At 35.0% G+C, this 12,320-nt stretch overlaps 1 protein-coding gene across 1 annotated transcript in view; it reads right to left on the reverse strand.

Moving 5' to 3' along the window:
- The window catches only part of LOC126890654 (chitooligosaccharidolytic beta-N-acetylglucosaminidase), an 80,405-nt gene that overhangs the window by 53,334 nt on the left and 14,751 nt on the right, over positions 1-12,320 (reverse strand). The gene's annotated exons all lie outside the window — the stretch shown is intronic.

Raw genomic sequence — 12,320 nt, forward strand, 5'->3', positions numbered from 1 at the left:
GCAAAGTTGATGCCTGTTTTCGAAGGCCCGTACATCGTGAATAATGAAAATGGGATAAATAGTTATGAGTTGAGGCACAGGAACTCGGAAAAGATCCGAGGAATTTATAATATTCACGATGTATACAAATATCACGAATAAAAGACAGAATTACATGAAGTAGATAGTAAGTTAGGATATAAGACGTAGATTAAAGTAAGGAAATATACAGGGAGTTGGTTTTGCCTCGAGAAAATTTATTTAAAAATGCAGATAAATTTTATCGAATACAAGGCGGGGATTTGTTATATTTCTATTTGATATGAAAATTAAATTTTGATAATTATAAACAAAATTCAATTCAATATAAAATATTTTCAATTTTCTCAACCACGGGCATATAAATTTAAAACAACCTGTATACAACAAATTGTTATATGTAATTTTAAGAAGTGATTAGAATAAGCGTACGAAACTCGGAACAATGTGCTTAGAATAAACAAAGTGAATGACGCGTACCATTATCGTTTCTTCGCGGAAGGTCGATCATTAGCCTATGCTAAATAAAACTCAGTGAAATAGATGATAGTTCATTATCGTTTTTCGCGGAAGGTTTCGATCATTAGCCTATGCTAAATAAGACTCATTTGAAAGAGAGAATAGGTCATTAAAATTTGTAAATAGTTAGAAAGTATTTTAGAATGGGAATTAAATATTTTCTTTTGAAATCCATTAAGCATATTTAGAAAGATTAAAAATTGGTTTTGAGGAATATTCCGAATGAGAGTTGGTGGTGGAAGATTGATTTGTGAATTTGGAAGGGATATTTAGAAAGTAGGGGAATGAATGACAAAGTGAGAGCAGAATGTTTTGAGCTGTCGAGAAGTGAAGTCGAGTAGTGGACGGTAGTGTTCGAGGAGTGAGAAAGCCGGTGTAGTTCCGTGAGTGTGGAGTATCTATCGTGGAACGAGAAGTAGGCCAGGTCGAGAGTAAAAGAACCTCCTTGAGCCCAGAGTGTCCCGGTAGCTGATAGCAGTTTCGAAAAAGGTAGAACACAGCATCACGACAAAAGCAGGAACGAGAGCTATTCGAGCTAGTTTTTCAAAGGAGAACATCACTGGAAGCCAGGACGAGGTTTGATCGCAGCCAAGGATAGCAGGAAAGGGTTTTGTGTGAGGACATTTTCAGTTCACCAGGAAAAGGTCAGTCTCATTTGTTTGGACATGAATGTATGGGTTTTTCGTATTAAATTCCACATAAAAAATTGAATAACATAATCAATAATATCAGAAAAGCTTCATCAAACTTAAATAGAGTTGTTCCTAATAACTCCTAATAGTTAAATGTTAATAAAAACTTTCAATTGAAAACCAAAAGGAAATAAGATTCCCATTTGTAAATGTTATGTTTAAGAATAATAAGAAATAGCAAATATTAAGCATTGGTTGCCTTTTAAATAAAATAAAAAATATTTTGATTATAATTGTAACCCATATGTGTATTTTTTTTACTCTTTTCTTTTCTATCCCGATTAGGAACCATTAAGAAATATTTAGAAGCCACGGAAGTAAGTAATTAATTTATAATTCGCCCTGAGATTGAAAACATATTGATATGTGATCTGGTTAATTAATTGGATTAGTATTAATACATTGATTAAATTAAGTAACATATAAGAATATTATCTCATATCAATAATCAAGATCACATCAATATATATATATATATATATATATATATATATATATATATATATATATTCTTAGAAACAAGCCAACGAATGTAGGGAATATTGAAGAATTAAAATCAGCGTACAAAGATAGAGATGAAGTTTATTATAGAGGACTTTCTCACAAACATTTTTATCGAACGAAGTCAAATGGAATTAAGGAAGACCGAGACTGGTTAAAGTTTTCAGAAACAAGCAAAAGTGTTTATTGCTACCCTTGCAAACTGTTTTCTGCATCAAAATCGAAATTGATTACTGGTTTCCAGAACTGGAAAACGATTATCGTTACGTTATCGGACCACGAACTTTCAAAGGAGCACATGGCAGCTATATGCACTTTATATAAAAGAACTTCAAATTTTAACAGAGTTGATACTCAGTTATTATTGAGAAAAGAAAATGAGGCAAACTACTGGAAGAAAGTCTTGCAGCGGGTTATATCCACAATAAAACTGTTAAGTAGTTTGGGGATTGCGTTCAGAGGGCATAACGAAGGCAAGGATTCCACAAGAAAAGGGAATTATTTAACATGCTTAGAATACCTAAGTGAGTATGACGACTTCTTGAAATTGCACCTACAAAAATACGGCAATAAAGGACGAGGAAACGTGAATTATCTGTCTCACAATGTTTGTGATGAATTTATCACCATTATTGGTAGAAAAGTCACAGCACACATAATTGATGAAATTAAGGCTGCAAATTATTATGGGATCATCGTTGACTCTACGCCTGATGTTTCGCATATAGATCAATTGACATTTGTCATAAGATATGTTACGTCCAATGGTGACATCAAAGAGAGATTTGTCGGATTTATACCAATAGAAGGGCATACAAGTTCATATTTGGAACAACAAATATTGGATATGTTGGACAAATTGGGAATAGATATTAAAAACTGTCGGGGGCGATCGTTTGACAATGCTGCCAATATGTCAGGAAAATACTCGGGACTTCAGGCGCGGGTTAAACAACACAGTCCGAGTGCGGCATATATCCCTTGTGCCAGCCACTCATTAAATTTGATTGGAAATTTTGCAGCAGAAAGTTGCAACGCTGCGATTGAATATTTTATGTTTGTGCAGAATTTATTTACTTTTTTTTCTTCATCAACTCATCGTTGGCAAATTTTGTGCAAACAGTTAAATAAGTGTGAAAATGCCGTTTCGGTGAAGAGACTGGTAGATAGACGATGGTCAGCAAGAGCGGATGCTGTACGAGCTATAAGACTTGGGTACACGTATATAAAAGCGGCATTAACTGAGATTTGCAATTCGAGCGAAGAGAAAAAAGTCACGATTATCGAGGCAAATTCAATTTTGAAAAAAATGGGCAAATTTGAAACCGCGCTGATGACAGTGATTTGGAACACGATTCTACAGCGACTAAACGCTACGAGTAAATCACTTCAATCAGTTGAGTGTGAATTGTCAAAAGGTTCATCTCTCCTGAAGTCTCTGTACAATTTTATTGACAATTTCAGAGATGAATTTGAAAAAGTACAAGAAGATGCAACTGATTTGTCAGGCCTGACATTTGAAGAAGACGGACAAAGTCGACGACCTCTTAAGAGAAAAACTTTTCATGACGAAGTGAAAGGAGGTGAACACGAATTTGGAAAGAAGGAAAATTTCCTTGTAAATTCATTTTACGTTATATGTGACAACACCAAGGCAGAGTTAGCTCGGAGAAATCAGACATACGATGCAAACCTAAAGCATTTTATGGTATTTTTTGATAAAGCATTGTCAGACGAATCAAAAACATCCGCAGTAAATTCTCTGAAAGAAATTTACAAGAACGATATTGATGTGTCCAACTTCGAAGACGAATTAAACCAATTTCTACTCTTCCTGCAGGAAAATAACGAGTTAATGACCACCGCAAAAGATATGTACCGAGCTGCCAAAGAAATGTCATCGACTTTTCCTAATGTTGAGCCAATTTTAAAAATATTTTTAACGATACCAATTTCGAACGCATCAGGCGAGAGATCTTTTTCTGTACTAAAAAGAGTAAAAAACTATTTAAGAAGTTCGATGGGGGAGGAACGTTTAAATAATATGGCTATATTGTATATAGAACCAGAGGCGGATTTGAAGATTTGCCGCCCCTGGGCTATCTACAAATTGCCGCCCCCCCCCCGGGAACCATGTAGGATTACCTCGGTACCGTGATGGGCCGACGCGACGTAGCGGCGGCGAGGCGGCCACGCTAAGCTTGTAATAAGCTCAAATAACATAGGTTGAACTGTCAACATTGAAGTTACGCTTCTTATAGTTGCAGTTATTGTTTTTACCATAAAGTATGATAACGTATGTTCCAACATTTTTATCAACTGGCAAATTATTAAAAAGATCATGAATTAATCGAAAAATTCCTGTTGGATTTAATCAATAGATTTAAGAAGATGTATTTAGGAATTTCAATACAATTACTTGCCTAGGATTTTAATAATACTGTAGGCGTACTTAGATTTAGAATTAAGGTCATCTAAAATTTATTATTTTGTAATTTGCACGTATTAAATTAAAAATTAAAATACTAAAAAGGAAACGGGAGAAAATGAAATTCTGGACGATAATTAATTGAGTTGTAATTCTTATAGTGTATTAAATAAAACTCACATTCATTACAAGGTCATACATCAAAAAGTCATGAATCATATGAAAAGGTCATACATCAATGAATCCAAAGAAATGTAGACATTCATTGCCGAATTCTTCCGCATCTGGCAAATCATTAGGATATTCTTTGCTCAACCTCGCTGCATTATCTTTTATGTCATTACAGTTCATAGTTGCTCCACTGATTAAAAAATCAAATCTTGCGCTAAGCAAACTGTACACTTCCTTTCTTCTGGTCAATTCGGATATGAGCCTGTCAACGATGACGAGATAAGTGTTGGTTTTAAATGCAATTCCACCACTGAGCTCAGTTTCATTATCTCTGGTTTCGCCCGCTAAAAGCTTTCGTTTCTTTTTTCTTCTGGTCTGGTCTTCGTACTCAGCAATACCAGCCTTCTCAAGGGCTCCATTTTCATAGATTTCAAACTCATCTCGAATACTGTTAACATATTCTATTAATGACTCATAGAGTTTTGCGACAGTTGATAGGTCGACGTATGTTGACTGTAGCTTTTTACTTGTCAGGTTGAACCTAGATAACAAGTCTCCCCACAAAATAGAGAGAATCGCTGTTTCTAGCCGTTGTATTTGCTGAAGGTATCCAGAAGCTTCACATCTTGTTTTAGGTTTCTCATTCTCATCATTTGATATGACGGTGAGTGCCTCAATTACTTCATTCCAGTCTCTGTTAAGGCTTTGACAAGCATCATCACGTGCGGACCAACGAGTGTCTGATCATTTCTTTAAACTAACATTCTCTTTTTTCACCAATAATTCTTTCAATATTTCCCATCGCTTGGTAGAGCTTGTGAAAAAAACGTAAAGGTTTTGAAGAAGTAAGAAGAAATTAGTACTTTCTGTACAACAGCTGGCAGCGTTGTCTCCAACTAAATTAAGAGAGTGTGCAGAGCATGGAGTATACATGGCAGAAGGGCTAACCTCACGAATCCTGGCTTGTAAGCCAGTATACATACCGGACATATTCGATGCATTATCGAATGACTGACCCCTACAGTTTTCAATATCAATTTCATTTTCGGCCAGAACTTTAATAACTGCATCAAACAGAGCTTCTGATCTGTGGCCAACTGATGGAAGAAAACAAAGAAATCTTTCAACGGACTTTCCGTTAGGTAACACATACCGAAGGACTATTGCGAGTTGGTCTGTATGCGTAATATCTGGGCTAGAATCTACAATAATAGAAAAATATTTCGCTACTTTAACTTCTTCTACTATTTCTTTCACGACTTTATGGGCCATTAGTTTTACACACTCTTCATAAGTAGTCGAGGATAAATATGAAGTATGACCCTGTCCGGGATTTCCATATTTAGCGATGTGCTCAGCTATGAATGGGTAAAATTCGGCAATCAATTCTAGACACAAGATGAAATTGCCACTGTTTGACAATGACCCGAATTTCTCATCGTGCCCTCTTAAAGGAAGACCTGCAGCTGCTAGGGATTTAACTACTGCAACCACTCTCTTCAGTACATTGCGCCAGTAGTTTTGCTCGTCTTCAATTTGACTGTTGAGCAGTGATTGTATTCCCTTTGATGACATCCTGGTTTTCATTGCCAATACACATGTTTTGTGGTCAGAGGAATTTTCATGCGATTTCAAAATGTCATTGCCATGCTTCCAGTCATCACAACCTTCTTTCGCAAGTTTTGTTGTGCCACCAAATAATTGGCAGGGAACACAATACAATTTGCCACTGCTCTCGGAATACATCAAGTAGGATCTTTTCATCTCTTTGCCGTTTATCAGCTTTGTTTTCAGAAGGGACTTAGATAAATATCGATTTTGCCCTCCAATTAATCTTTTTTACCGTGATAAATCCATTTCATCTATGTTTTGGTTGATTCCTCTCGTAACCACATATTCACGAGTACGGTCATTTATCTCCCACAAAGCTGGGTCATCCACAATTTTAACATCCAAAGGATACGGTATCACCTTATCTTCATTTGAAGACCGTGATGAGGATGGACGCTCTGGTTCCTTAATCGATGCTTCAGCGTCATTAAGAGCATCATCACCTTCTTTTACGTGAGTCTGACCATAATTAGGCCTACCACTACCGCACGGAGTGACATTGTCGTCGGTAGGGGTACATTTTAAGTTTTCATCTTGAGAGTTGCTTTTCTTAAAAAAATTTGATATCTTTGCGGTTTTTTCTACTACTTCTCTTTGTTTTTCCAGTTTTTTCTGAGCTTCTTTTCGGTAGCCAGAACCACTCAATCGTTTCCGCCCATCACTCATCGTTAATATTTTCTGAAAATAAAATATTTCTGTAGTATAAAGTATTTCTGTAGTAGAAAAAGTATAAATAGTTTAGGATGTTATGTCTACAAAAATAATTGATTAATTACATAACACAAAACTAAGAACTTCAATTTTAACTGTTAAAAACAAATGTAAAGAAAAAATGGAAACTATTCTGAAGGACTACTTTAAGCACTATGTAGTAACGTATGTTTTACAAGGTCTATTAATTATCCAAGAGCGGGACTCTACTGTAGGCCTACTGCCTGGGTTTTATAAAGGTTTTATACGAGCACTGTTGTTACTGGATCACGTACAGTTCGCCCAAAGTATCTGTGCACTTGACTGTAACAGCTGTAATAACATTAGTTAAATGGAGAGTGGGCTCTTTTCTAAAAACATTAGTTATTGGTTCCTTCTGCTGTCATCACAACACGACCTTAAAGTTTTAGGCAGCCGATGAAAAACATGTCTACTGAGGACGATAGAGAGAAAAAACTGTTTATTTCCATTATTATTTGGCTTACACAGTTCTGTGTTGTTGTATGGAAATATTTTGAATGTTTTTTGAATGGCTAGTCATGTGCACAGATACTTTGGGCGAACTGTAATATATGAGCAAAAAAATCTTTTCATATAAATAAATTACTGTATAAATAAAAGACTTTACAAAAAAATATTTATACAAGTGGCCTGAAAATATGTGGTTAGGGTTAGAAGTTAAGCAGTTAGGACGACTTGATAAATTTCCCTTATAAGCTAATCAGAATAACGGGATAGCGCTTTTTGGTGTTTAAATCAAAAATGAAATAAAATGATTGTATACTAAACTCTTTGACTTACCTGCAAGGGCGCCCACAGGATATTTCCTCAGGGGGGGCAAAGGGTATTGAAACAAAAAATGCAAGAAAAATTGTTTTGCTGTTTAAAACGCAACACGGTTAGTGTCAGTAAAATGTTACTTAAATAATAATTGAATTCTTCTGGTGTCCATCGCAAATAAATCAATTACTTTCTGCATGAAGTTTTCTATATTTTCTTTTATTTTTCTTCTGTGTACAGATAACAGGCATAGCCCACTTAGACGATTGTTCGGCATCGTATTCCTTATCCAGGTCTTCACACGTTTGAGAGTGCTGTAAAAAAGTATCGAGGTTGTTATATTGTAATGTAAGTTTTAGAAGAACTGAAACACATGGATAAGAATATAACGTAATAAAATTATAGTTAGTTACCTGAATGATCGCTCGATGGTGCAAGTTGTTGGTGGCAGACAAAGAGCTATTTGGATGGCTTTTGCTACTGACGGCAAAAAGCAGGCATGCTCATGCTCAAGAACCTCTATTAAGTTCAGTTTTTCCAAGGCTTTGGCATCTATCTCCGTGTTTTTCCAAAGCTCGAACCACAGAATTGATTGCTCCTTAAAGTTGTCTAACAATTCACAATACGTGCTGTTTATATTGTTAATAGACTTTTCAAAATCTTCCTTAGAAAGATCTTTCATGATTTTAGGGTGCAGATTGAAAATTTCAAATGATGGTTTGTTTCTATCTGAAAACCTATCTTTCAACGATTGAACCAAAGAATCCAAATAAGGCAAGAAAATGGACTTTCTATAGTATTCGTTGATAGTCTGGGTAGAGTGATTTGGTCTGTGAACCTGTCTCGCAGCAACACGAGGACATGTGAGCTCGATTCCAAGCTTGTTTGCTGTTGTTTCAACATTTGCCATAATGTTATCAAACTCTTTTTCTCCATTTTGTCGGTCTGAACTGAATAGCTCAGTAACCTTCTGAATGTGTTTTGATATCTTCAAAATATCTACACTGACACCTTGTAACATTTGCGTAACGATTTCTAATTTGGCAGAGTATTTGGCAATCACATGTAGACATATCACAAATGCTGTATTTGTAACTGCGCAATGAAGCTGGAAAGCTTTCTGCCTTGTGTCACGGTTACCTTCAGTCGATAGAGTCTGAAGTGCTTCAGCGATGCTAACAAACTGCTCACTAAACTTTCGAATTGCTTTATATTTTTCGGTCCATCTGGTTTCACATAGTTTTTGAAGAGTTCCCACTATTGCCCTTCTTTGGCCATTCTGCCGAAAAAAATGTTATAACTTCTTTAACTGTGCCAGTTGTATTCCTGATTTGTGGTATGTCATTTAAATCATTGACTACTAAATTTAGCCGATGACTGGCGCAATGAAAATATAGAGCTTTTGGGTATTTCTCAGTTATTCTTTTATGTACTCCAGTTATTTCCCCAACCATTGTACTACAACCATCATATCCTTGGCCAACTGCATTTTCCAAGTTCAAGCCCCAATTTGTTAATGTTAAAGTAATAGCATTTGCTATATGTTCAGCATCTAAACTTTTTAATGGGGTGAAACCAAGGAAGTTCCATCCAAACATATGCGTCTCAGTCAGAAGGGATAAGGGATTGAGAAAAAATACATTTAAACTGGCATATCTCGTGAGCGATTATGATTAATATGGAATTTATTTTATAATATAAAGTAAGAGAGAGCTAAATATTTTTTACACGCTTTCGCCAAATTCTCAGGGGGGGCGATGGCCCCACCTGGCCCCTCCCTGGGGGCGCCCTTGCTTACCTGTCTTATCTTCAATTAAAAGTATTTCAGAAAACAATACACTCATAAACTGTCACACATAACCTATAAAGTCACAGTAAACCACCAACACAAACTGAACAACTGAACTGACTACTGACTGATGCGATCGGAAGCGCGGAGCGGCGGCGCGTGGCGTACGGTGGTTGCCAACCACTGTAGGGGGGGGCAGTGATAGTAAGGGAGGGGAGCGGCGACCTAGCCTGACGGCGCCGACGGGCGGCGGCGGGCTCGGCTACTTCAAACGATACCTCCAAACCTCAAAGCCTCAGAGCCCGTCGGCTGACTAGTTGCGCGCGGCGCGCGAATACTATTGCGTCAAGGAACATACTATATTTGATTAACGTTACGTTAGAACTACAAAATAAATAGAATATATTAAGTGAATGATTTTTTTTTAATTCTAATTTACAAATTGTTATTTTACAAATTATTACAAGTATTTTTTCATATATTTTTAACTTTTTGAATAATTTTTTTTTAATTTTTATCTAATTTTGCCGCCCCCTGAAATATGCCGCCCTGGGCTATAGCCCATTCAGCCCTTATGTAAATCCAGCCCTGTATAGAACAAGATATATTGGATAAAATTGAGATCGACAAAATAATTGATGAATTTTCAAAAGAAAAAGTGAGGCGTAAATTCATTTGAAATGCGTATGTATATTCAGGGAAAGTATATGTACTTATATATTATATAACAATAGTAATTATTAAGTCATATGTACATACTACCTACTGTAAATGTTTTTTTTTCAGAATAAACATAATTTTGTTTCGTTCAAAATCGCATGCGTGTATTATTTAAACCACCTACTAACGACTGCTAGTTGCAGACAAATTGGTTACTGGCAAGTTAAAAGATCCATAAAATCGTTATCGTTAAGACTATTCGCTTTTATCGAAGGGCCCCGAAATTTTTCCCGCCAGGGGCCCCCAATCGTCTTAATACGCCACTGTGCGCCACTCATTTTTACCGCGCTTAGCGGTTTTTTAGTCTTGTTGAAAGTATAGTGTGCAAAAATAACTTATGGAATAAAATTACTTGTGTCCTTATTTTAAAAAAAGAATGTGTGTGTACTTTGTACGCACGTAAGAAGTTATACTTCTATTATATAATTTTAACGAAGTAATTGTATTCTATTTAAATATTAAACTAACTTTCTTATCTACCACTTTCAAAAAATTTTAATTAAAACAACTAAAAAAAATGAATCGTAGAAGATTGGAACCCGGGACGTTTCTATCTCTGACCGAACGCTCAACAACTAGACCACCGAGGCTCATTTGATTGACACGTTATAATAATTATGAGTGCAGCTGATCTCACTACTACCAACTTTGTTAAATTTCGAAACAGTAATTTCACTTTTATTTAATAATGGTACGGTAAACAATCCTCATTTTTTAATATGTTATTCCTTACAAAAATACCTTTAATTTAAGTACAAATAATTAAAAATCGTAAATTTGGATCAAAAGTTATTAACTTTTTAAGAATTCCCATAAGAGCCCATGTTAAAACTTAACTTTGACCCTTAATAGTAATTAAACGGCACGGTAAAACATTTTTTAAAAAATCAAGTCTTAGTTTTTTGAAGTAAACTATAACATACTAAAATTTCATGCAAATCCTTAATTCTTTGCCGAAGGTGTAGAACGTCATTAAACTTGTGATATTTTGAAAATTGATCAAATCATTTTAATTTTGAATTGAAATGATTTAGAATTGAAAAAATACAACAAAACATATAGTAAGAAAACAATATATTGTGAATATTGATAGAAATTTTGATGGTAATCAAATTATATAAATAAAAGTATTACATACTATGTATTTTGGCAGATCAAACAGGTAGGTTTATACCCATGATACATTAACAATTATTACGTACCTGTTGCTTTTAAAAACTATTTAAAAGTCACTACAATATTATAAACTTTTTTGTTTCTGTCCTCACAACAATAAAACTAATATATTATACATTTGTTTACCTTTACCTCCAAACCACAGCTGTCCTACAGCTGCCATATTGGATAATTTTTGACATGTCATTTGAACATCCAATCAGAACAAAGTTATAATGCGCGTATGCGCCTGGGTGATAGGTTTTAACATATAAAAAATTCACCCTCATGGCGCGTAAAGAAGTATAACTTCAAAAATTATAGAAAACGCTGTTACTGACAATTTGCATCAGCGAACCGAGTATAGTAGTGCTATCAATACCGGAAATTCACTTGGTTGTTTTATCGTATTCAGTGCAAAATGAATTTGTTTAAATTGTTTGTGTATTTACATAAAATAGATTTAGTTATCTAATCTTATATGAAAATACCCGACAGTGGTTGACCGTACGAGTAAACCTAGTTTAAAAGATTAGCGTGCGGTCTATGTGCCATTGAATAAGCCGCAAAATTTATTAAGTAACTAAATTTTGCTATTATTGTTTCATTTTGCGTGTAAATTATTGCTTATACAGGGTGTCCAGAAACTCTCCCGACAAATGAAGACAGGAGATTCCTCAGATAATTTTAAGACAATTTTACCCAATTCACCTAGTCCTAAAACGCTTTCTAATGCTAAGGGAGCTTAGAGCTCTTTGAAGATGTCGCCTTGTAATTAGTTTTTTTAATATATCCAGAATGTTTCTATTTAGAAAAATTAAAACTGGTACGCTTATTTACCTTCCAGAGCTAAATCGATTCTAACAATTTCACACTTCTAGTACCGGTCATAGGCGTCCGTTTTGGGTAGGGCAACGATTATTTTTTAACGAATAATTTTTTTGTTTTTAACTTTTAAGTATTTTTGACACTGAATTATTAAATTGTGGAGTACTTTAGTACTAAAAGGTAATTTTGCTTTAAGTCGGTAGGAGGTACCGTTTTCTAGAAAAATCGATTTGAAAATGTTTCGTTTTTTGAATTTGACAAAAAATTTAAAAAATTTAAAAAAAGCGGTGTGTTTTACTTACTTAAAGCAAGAGTAGCTTTTAGTACTAGTACATTATAATTTAATAGTCAAGTGTCGAAAATGCTTAAAAATTGAAGACAAAAAATTTATGACACA

The sequence above is a fragment of the Diabrotica virgifera genome, chromosome 8, assembly GCF_917563875.1.
Source record: "Diabrotica virgifera virgifera chromosome 8, PGI_DIABVI_V3a".
NCBI lineage: Eukaryota > Metazoa > Arthropoda > Insecta > Coleoptera > Chrysomelidae > Diabrotica > Diabrotica virgifera.